An 8,145-nucleotide genomic window follows, 5' to 3' on the forward strand; every position below is an offset into this window, starting at 1 on the left:
TAGGGTGTTATAGGAAAAGCTACTAAATTCTAGACCGCCCGCGCAAATCTCCTAGCAACTCAGATTCATTCTCGCTATATCACATACTACAGTAGGACGTCCGTTCTTCTAATTACAAAGCTAACACAGTTCCTGTATTTATATAGAGATTTCCAAACGTTAACTAAAACACATTAGCGCTCATGTTGAAGTCGCAAAATTAACCGTAACACAGTATCGCAAAGTGCTTGCTTTCACCTTCAAGTCCACTAACGCAACAACGCAGAAGCACAGTTTCCTCAGAGCCTCCTTTATCCACCTTCAAAGTCAGATAAGACTTCATGTAATAACGTCAAATATCTCCCACAACAAAATGTAAAATCTCCAGTCTGACCGAGATACGGATCTCCGACAGAGGAGTGCCTTTCAAGCCACACTTTATTCAGTAACCATTTTGGCATAAAGCCACGAGAAACCAATCCTAAACTACACTATACTGTAGCCATTACTGCTACCTCACACGAATCAGCCACTTGGCGTATTTCGCCACTCAACGTGAGATCAACATTATCTCAGATCGGCGTGAGTATCTTTCACACAAGCCGATAACAGTCTAACAACGTTCTCCTAAACATCTGTAGCGTTTGACTAAAACACTCCCTAGTCGAACCCCGATTCGGACTGATCTCAGTCCGCCAACCAACCAACAACGATAGACCGAATTTCTCAAGCGACAAACCAAGAACCATTTACGATGAACAAACATAGGACGCTAAGTCTCCATTTTAACAATAGTTGTTTTTTTCTGCTGCTGTCTTCGGAGCCTTGCGGTGGCCAGCTGCATCGTAAATGTTATCTTTGCCGCAAACCGCAACTCTGCAGTCGTCCGTGCTAAGCAAAATCTCTTTGATCGGATTCTGCTGCTGAGATATTTTCAGGCGACAACCTCTACAACATTTTACAAAAGTACATATAAGAACACTTTCTAAATTAACTAATTACACCATCCATCTTTTCGTAACAGGAAATTTTGATACTAAGATGAGGCGACGCCTAGTATTAATACCGATTTAACGCTACACAAATTTGGCGCATTACAATACCACTGTGGTCTGTATAACTTCTATATATTCCCTCATATGGTTTGGGATTATTATTATGTCGACTTATCCTAGCAGCAGAGAGAGGATTTTAATTTTCTGTTCCCTTAACCAAGGGCAGCTCCTGTTATACACTGATTAGAGAAATGACATTATCTCACCAATCAGGTAAATCCTCACTCAAAGCAGTTTTAATTTGCTTCAATTCTGTCTTGTCCATTTTTACTGAAGTACAACTGTTAGTGGTGAAGCTAACCTTTCATTTATTTGTGTTTTTACTTGCATTTCACGGCAAAAGAACCTGGAAAAATCTTTTTCTTCAGCAAACTGCTCTCCTGTTTTAACTTTCTGTTTGGATGTAAAACGATGTACCTTTTCGTTCAGCTTAAAAACAGACTCTTTGAGTTCTGATTGAGCGTCAGTTAACTGCCGTATTGTACCAGGAAGCCCCTGGTATGCATTTTTTAGTTCTGTGATTTCAGTCTTTAAATTATCCTGTTGTGATAATAAATTTGTCAGTTTGGATGACATTGCACCTTATTAACAGGGTAAATTGGTTACGTCAGTTGACAAACTTATCAGTTTTGATGCTAAATCATTTTGCTTAGTTGACATTTGTTTTAACTTGAATGTCATTCCAGGTCATATTTCATTTGGCTTTAATGACATCTCATTTTGTTGAAACTGTAATTGTTCAAAACTTTCTTATCATAGCGTCCACGCAGGCAGGAGTGGACGAGAGGTTCTAGGCGCTACAGTCTGGAACCGCGCGACCGCTACAGTCGCAGGTTCGAATTCTGCCTCAGGCATGGATGTGTGTGTTGTCCTTAGGTTAGTTAGGTTTAAGTATTTCTAAGTTCTAGGGAACTGATGACCTCAGAAGTTAAGTCCCTTAATGCTCAGATCTTTTTGAACTATTTTTGAATAGCGTCCAAACTCGGACACAATGCAGCAAATGGATTTTGTTTTGAACTGGCGGTTCGACTGATATTTTCACTCTGAGCATTCAATCCACTTTCGTGAGTTGGAGCTTCAGCTGACCTCAATGGACACAGCTGCGAATACGCTATCTCCGGCATTCGATTCCATTCCATTGCGTATTTTTGAGACCGTTTTGGTGGTCTTCCCTATTTTTACCACAACATAAAAGGTGGTTGATCTTGCTGATGTTGTGGTCTTCAGTCCTGAGACTGGTTTGATGCAGCTCTCCATGCTACTCTATCCTGTGCAAGCTTCTTCATCTCCCAGTACCTACTGTAGCCTACATCCTTCTGCATCTGCTTAGTGTATTCATCTCTTGGTCTCCCTCTACTATTTTTACCCTCCACGCTGCCCTCCAGTACTAAATTGGTGATTCCTTGATGCCTCAGAACAAGTCCTACCAACCGATCCCTTCTTCTAGTCAAGTTGTGCCACAAACTCCTCTTCTCCCCAATTCTGTTCAATACATCCTCATTAGTTATGTGATCTACCCTCCTAATCTTCAGCTTTCTTCTGTAGCACCACATTTCGAAAGCTTCTATTCTCTTCTTGTCTAAAGTATTTATCGTCCACGTTTCACTTCCAAACATGGCAACACTCCATACAAATACTTTCAGCAATGACTTCCTGACACTTAAATCTATATTCGATGTTAACAGATTTCTCTTCTTCAGAAACGCTTTCCTTGCCAATGCCAGTCTATTTCGACCATCATCAGTTATTTTGCTCCGCAAATAGCAAAACTCCTTTACTACTTTAAGTGTCTCATTTCCTAATCTAATTCCCTCAGCATCACGCGACTTAATTCGACTACATTCCATTATCCTTGTTTTGCTTTTGTTGATGTTCATTCTATACCCTCCTATCAAGACACTGTCCATTCCGTTCAGCTGCTCTTCCAAGTCCTTTGCTGTCTCTGACAGAATTACAATGTCATCGGCGAACCTCAAAGTTTTTATTTCATCTCCATGGATTTTAATACCTACTCCGAACTTTTCTTTTGTTTCCTTTCCTGCTTGCTTAATATACAGATTGAATAGCATCGGGGAGAGGCTACAACCCTTTCTCACTCCTTTCCCAACCACTGCTTCCCTTTCATGTCCCTCGACTCTTGGAATTGCTATCTGCGTTCTGTACAAATTATAAATAGCCTTTCGCTCCCTGTATTTTACCCCTGCCACCTTCAGAATTTGAAAGGAAGAATTCCAGTAAACATTGTCAAAGGCTTTCTCTATGTCCACAAATGCTAGAAACGTAGGTTTGCGTTTCCTTAATCTTTCTTCTAAGATAAGTCGTAGGATCAGTATTGCCTCACGTGTTCCAACATTTCTACGGAATCCAAACTGATCTTCCCCGATGTTGATCTTTGTTGTTGTTGTGGTCTTCAGTCCTGAGACTGGTTTGATGCAGTTCTCCATGCTACTCTATCCTGTGCAAGCTTCTTCATCTCCCAGCACCCACTGCAACCTACATTCTTCTGAATCTGCATAGTGTATTCGCCTCTTGGTCTCCCTCTACGATTTTTACCCTCCACGCTGCCCTCCAATACTAAATTTGTGATCCCTTGAGGCCTCAGAATATGAGCTAACAACCGATCCCTCCTTCTAGTCAAGTTTCGCCACAAACTTCTCTTCTCCCCAATCCAATTAAACACCTCCTCATTAGTTATGTGATCTACCCATCTAATGTTCAGCATTCTTCTGTAGCACCACATTTCGAAAGCTTCTATTCTCTTCTTGTCCAAACTGGTTATCGTCCATGTTTCACTTCCATACATGGCTACACTCCATACAAATACTTTCAGAAACGACTTCCTGACACTTAAATCTATACTCGATGTTAACAAATTTCTCTTCTTCAGAAACGCTTTCCTTGCCATTGCCAGTCTACATTTTATATCCTCTCTACTTCGACCATCATCAGTTATTTTACTCCCTAAATAGCAAAACTCCTTTACTACTTTAAGTGTCTCATTTCCTAATCTAATCCCCTCAGCATCACCCGATTTAATTTGACTAAATTCCATTATCCTCGTTTTGCTTTTGTTGATGTTCATCTTATATCCTCCTTTCAAGACACTGTCCATTCCGTTCAACTGCTCTTCCAAGTCCTTTGCTGTCTCTGACAGAATTACAATGTCATCGGCGAACCTCAAAGTTTTTACTTCTTCTCCGTGAATTTTAATACCTACTCCGAATTTTTTTTTTGTTTCCTTTACTGCTTGCTCAATATACAGATTGAATAACATCGGGGAGAGGCTACAACCCTGTCTCACTCACTTCCCAACCACTGCTTCCCTTTCATGCCCCTCGACTCTTATAACTGCCATCTGGTTTCTGTACAAATTGTAAATAGCCTTTCGCTCCCTGTATTTTACCCCTGCCACCTTCAGAATTTGAAAGAGAGTATTCCAGTTAACGTTGTCAAAAGCTTTCTCTAAGTCTACAAATGCTAGAAATGTAGGTTTGCCTTTTCTTAATCTTTCTTCTAAGATAAGTCGTAAGGTTAGTATTGCCTCACGTGTTCCAACATTTCTACGGAATCCAAACTGATCTTCCCCGAGGTCCGCTTCTACCAGTTTTTCCATTCGTCTGTAAAGAATTCGCGTTAGTATTTTGCAGCTGTGACTTATTAAACTGATAGTTCGGTAATTTTCACATCTGTCAACACCTGCTTTCTTTGGTATTGGAATTATTATATTCTTCTTGAAGTCTGTGGGTATTTCGCCTGTCTCATACATCTTGCTCACCAGATGGTACAGTTTTGTCATGAATGGCTCTCCCAAGGCCATCAGTAGTTCTAATGGAATGTTGTCTACTCCCGGGGCCTTGTTTCGACTCAGGTCTTTCAGTGCTCTGTCAAACTCTTCACGCAGTATCGTATCTCCCATTTCATCTTCATCTACATCCTCTTCCATTTCCATAATACTGTTCTCAAGTACATCGCCCTTGTATAAACCCTCTATATACTCCTTCCACCTTTCTGCCTTTCCTTCTTTGCTTAGAACTGGGTTGCCATCTGAGCTCTTGATATTCATACAAGTGGTTCTCTTCTCTCCAAAGGTCTAATTTTCCTGTAGGCGGTATCTATCTTACCCCTAGTGAGATAAGCCTCTACATCCTTACATTTGTCCTCTAGCCATCCCTGCTTAGCCATTTTGCACTTTCTGTCGATCTCATTTTTGAGACGTTTGTATTCCCTTTTGCCTGCTTCATTTGCTGCATTTTTATATTTTCTCCTTTCATCAATTAAATTCAATATTTCTTCTGTTACCCAAGGATTTCTATTAGCCCTCGTCTTTTTACCTACTTGATCGTCTGCTGCCTTCACTACTTCATCCCTCAGAGCTACCCATTCTTCTTCTACTGTATTTCTTTCGCCCATTCCTGTCAATTGTTCCCTTATGCTCTCCCTGAAACTCTCTACAACCTCTGGTTCTTTCAGTTTATCCAGGTCCCATCTCCTTGAATTCCCACCTTTTTGCAGTTTCTTCAGTTTCAATCTGCAGTTCATAACCAATAGATTGTGGTCAGAATCAACATCTGCCCCTGGAAATGTCTTACAATTTAAAACCTGGTTCCTAAATCTCTGTCTTACCATTATATAATCTATCTGATACCTATTAGTATCTCCAGGATTCTTCCAGGTATACAACCTTCTTTTATGATTCTTGAACCAAGTGTTAGCTATGATTAAGTTATGCTCTGTGCAAAATTCTACAACGCGGCTTCCTCTTTCATTTCTTCCCCCCAATCCATATTCACCTACTATGTTTCCCTCTCTCCCCTTTCCTACTGACGAATTCCAGTCACCCATGACTATTAAATTTTCGTCTCCCTTCACTACCTGAATAATGTCTTTTATCTCGTCATACATTTCATCAATTTCTTCATCATCTGCAGAGCTAGTTGGCATATAAACTTGTACTACTTTAGTAGGCATGGGCTTTGTGTCTATCTTGGCCACAATAATGCGTTCACTATGCTGTTTGTAGTAGCTAACCCGCACTCCTATTTTTTTATTCATTATTAAACCTACTCCTGCATTACCCCTATTTGATTTTGTATTTATAACCCTGTAATCACCTGACCAAAAGTCTTGTTCCTCCTGCCACCGAACTTCACTAATTCCCACTATATCTAACTTTAACCTATCCATTTCCCTTTTTAAATTTTCTAACGTACCTGCCGGATTAAGGGATCTGACATTCCACGCTCCGATCCGTAGAATGCCAGTTTTCTTTCTCCTGATAACGACGTCCTCTTGAGTAGTCCCCGCCCGGAGATCCGAATGGGGGACTATTTTACCTCCGGAATATTTTACCCAAGAGGATGCCATCATCATTTAATCATACAGTAATGCTGCATGTCCTCGGGAAAAATTACGGCTGTAGTTTCCCCTTGCTTTCAGCCGTTCGCAGTACCAGCACAGCAAGGCCGTTTTGGTTAATGTTACAAGGCCAGATCAGTCAATCATCCAGACTGTTGCCCCTGCAACTACTGAAAAGGCTGCTGCCCCTCTTCAGGAACCACATGTTTGTCTGGCCTCTCAACAGATACCCCTCCGTTGTGGTTGCACCTACGGTACGGCCATCTGTATCGCTGAGGCACGCAAGCCTCCCCACCAACAGCAAGGTCCATGGTTCATGGGGGAAGATGTTGATCTTATACGTCTTCATGTATTTAATTTGTATCAGCTCACAAAAAATTATATTGTTGAAGATGAACTTTCCGGAAAGATGACATTTATTTAATGAAACCATAAAGGAGCGCTGCATCATTTTGCATCTTTGTCAGCAAAGTCAGCCACCTTGTACATTCCTGTTACTAATTAGTACATTTAAGTATAAAAATAGAAAAAAATTAATTTCTCGAAAAGAAACGGTCTACTGCACGTCGCTCGGCCAACAGCGGCCTACTGCAGACCGACACTTAAGAGACACCAAATACAAATCGACATCGACAGACAGGCCCTGTTATATGGCACTCGCGACGTATACGCTGAAATTGAATGTAAATAATACGTCTTTTGTAGTGGGCGTCGCTCTACTGCAGTGTCACACATGACGAATAAATAGGAAAACAGCAGAACGTCTGTGTAGGGCCATGTTTTTACCTACAGTGTCACTTGGCTGAATGTGTATAAGGCTCTGTGGCATCACTCAAACACAGCCAAATTGTCACACTAACTGTGTATCTCTAACAAAGTTGACGTATGTCCTCACCTCGGTGACGGTTAAAACGATTTCTCCCCCGGGTGGGCTCGAACCACCAGCCTTTCGGTTAACAGCCGAACGCGCTGGCCCATTGCGCCACGGAGACCTTGACTTTGGCTCACATGTGCTCTGTATATCAACGCAATTCGTATACCCCCTGTAGGAATCTCGCAGAATGGTAGCATCTGCTTACGCCTCTTCACATGGATAACGTGCATGCACACTGAAGCGAGGCTCATAAACGAATGACATCGCCAAGCATGAGATTATACTACAAAATGCATACAGACCACTGTTCTGCCTATGCATTCAGAAAAACTCTGAGGCCAGTAGAATACTTGTCATAGGTTGTGGAACTTCCCTTTCATTCAGTGTACTGCCATGTGTTAGATGCTGCTCGAGATAGCTCCGCTCCTTGCAGGAAGGTAAAAAAAATGAATGCCTTCTGTGAGGTTCGAACTCACGACCCCTGGTTTACGAGACCAGTGCTCTACCACTGAGCTAAGAAGGCGGCAGGTTTGCGTTTGTGAGCTATCCCCGAATTGTCGCTTCATCATACTGAATCTTGCAGCCCTCGACCAGATATCGGATTTGGCACCCAGCTGCTGCTGGGGGTGTCCACATTGCCGTTTTCCAAATCTCTTGACTGTTTCGCCCTTACGATCGACGACGATCGTCGGGCCACCAAAGGTTTGCGGTCTGCACAATCTTGACCTAGTGCACAGCTTGTGGGATAGCGTGGCTCGACTGCGAAATGCGCCTTTCGGCTCCTCTCTATGGCTACACTATGCTGTTGTCCACAGTGGCACTGGCGTAGTCAGTAGCGAGCCAGTGTGTGTGTTGGACCTTCCATCAAGCTACGGACCCCCT

The 8,145-nt window shown here is 42.1% G+C and overlaps 2 non-coding genes across 2 annotated transcripts; both read right to left on the reverse strand.

Annotated features, from left to right (window-relative positions):
• Positions 1 to 7,307: 7,307 nt before the first annotated feature.
• On the reverse strand, positions 7,308 to 7,381 carry Trnan-guu (transfer RNA asparagine (anticodon GUU)). Its single transcript has one exon. It is a non-coding gene; the product is annotated as a tRNA-Asn (tRNA).
• A 333-nt stretch (positions 7,382 to 7,714) lies between these two features.
• Trnat-cgu (transfer RNA threonine (anticodon CGU)) lies at positions 7,715 to 7,786 on the reverse strand. The gene has a single exon. It is a non-coding gene; the product is annotated as a tRNA-Thr (tRNA).
• Positions 7,787 to 8,145: the final 359 nt, after the last annotated feature.

The sequence above is a fragment of the Schistocerca nitens genome, chromosome 1, assembly GCF_023898315.1.
Source record: "Schistocerca nitens isolate TAMUIC-IGC-003100 chromosome 1, iqSchNite1.1, whole genome shotgun sequence".
NCBI classification, from domain to species: Eukaryota; Metazoa; Arthropoda; class Insecta; order Orthoptera; family Acrididae; genus Schistocerca; species Schistocerca nitens.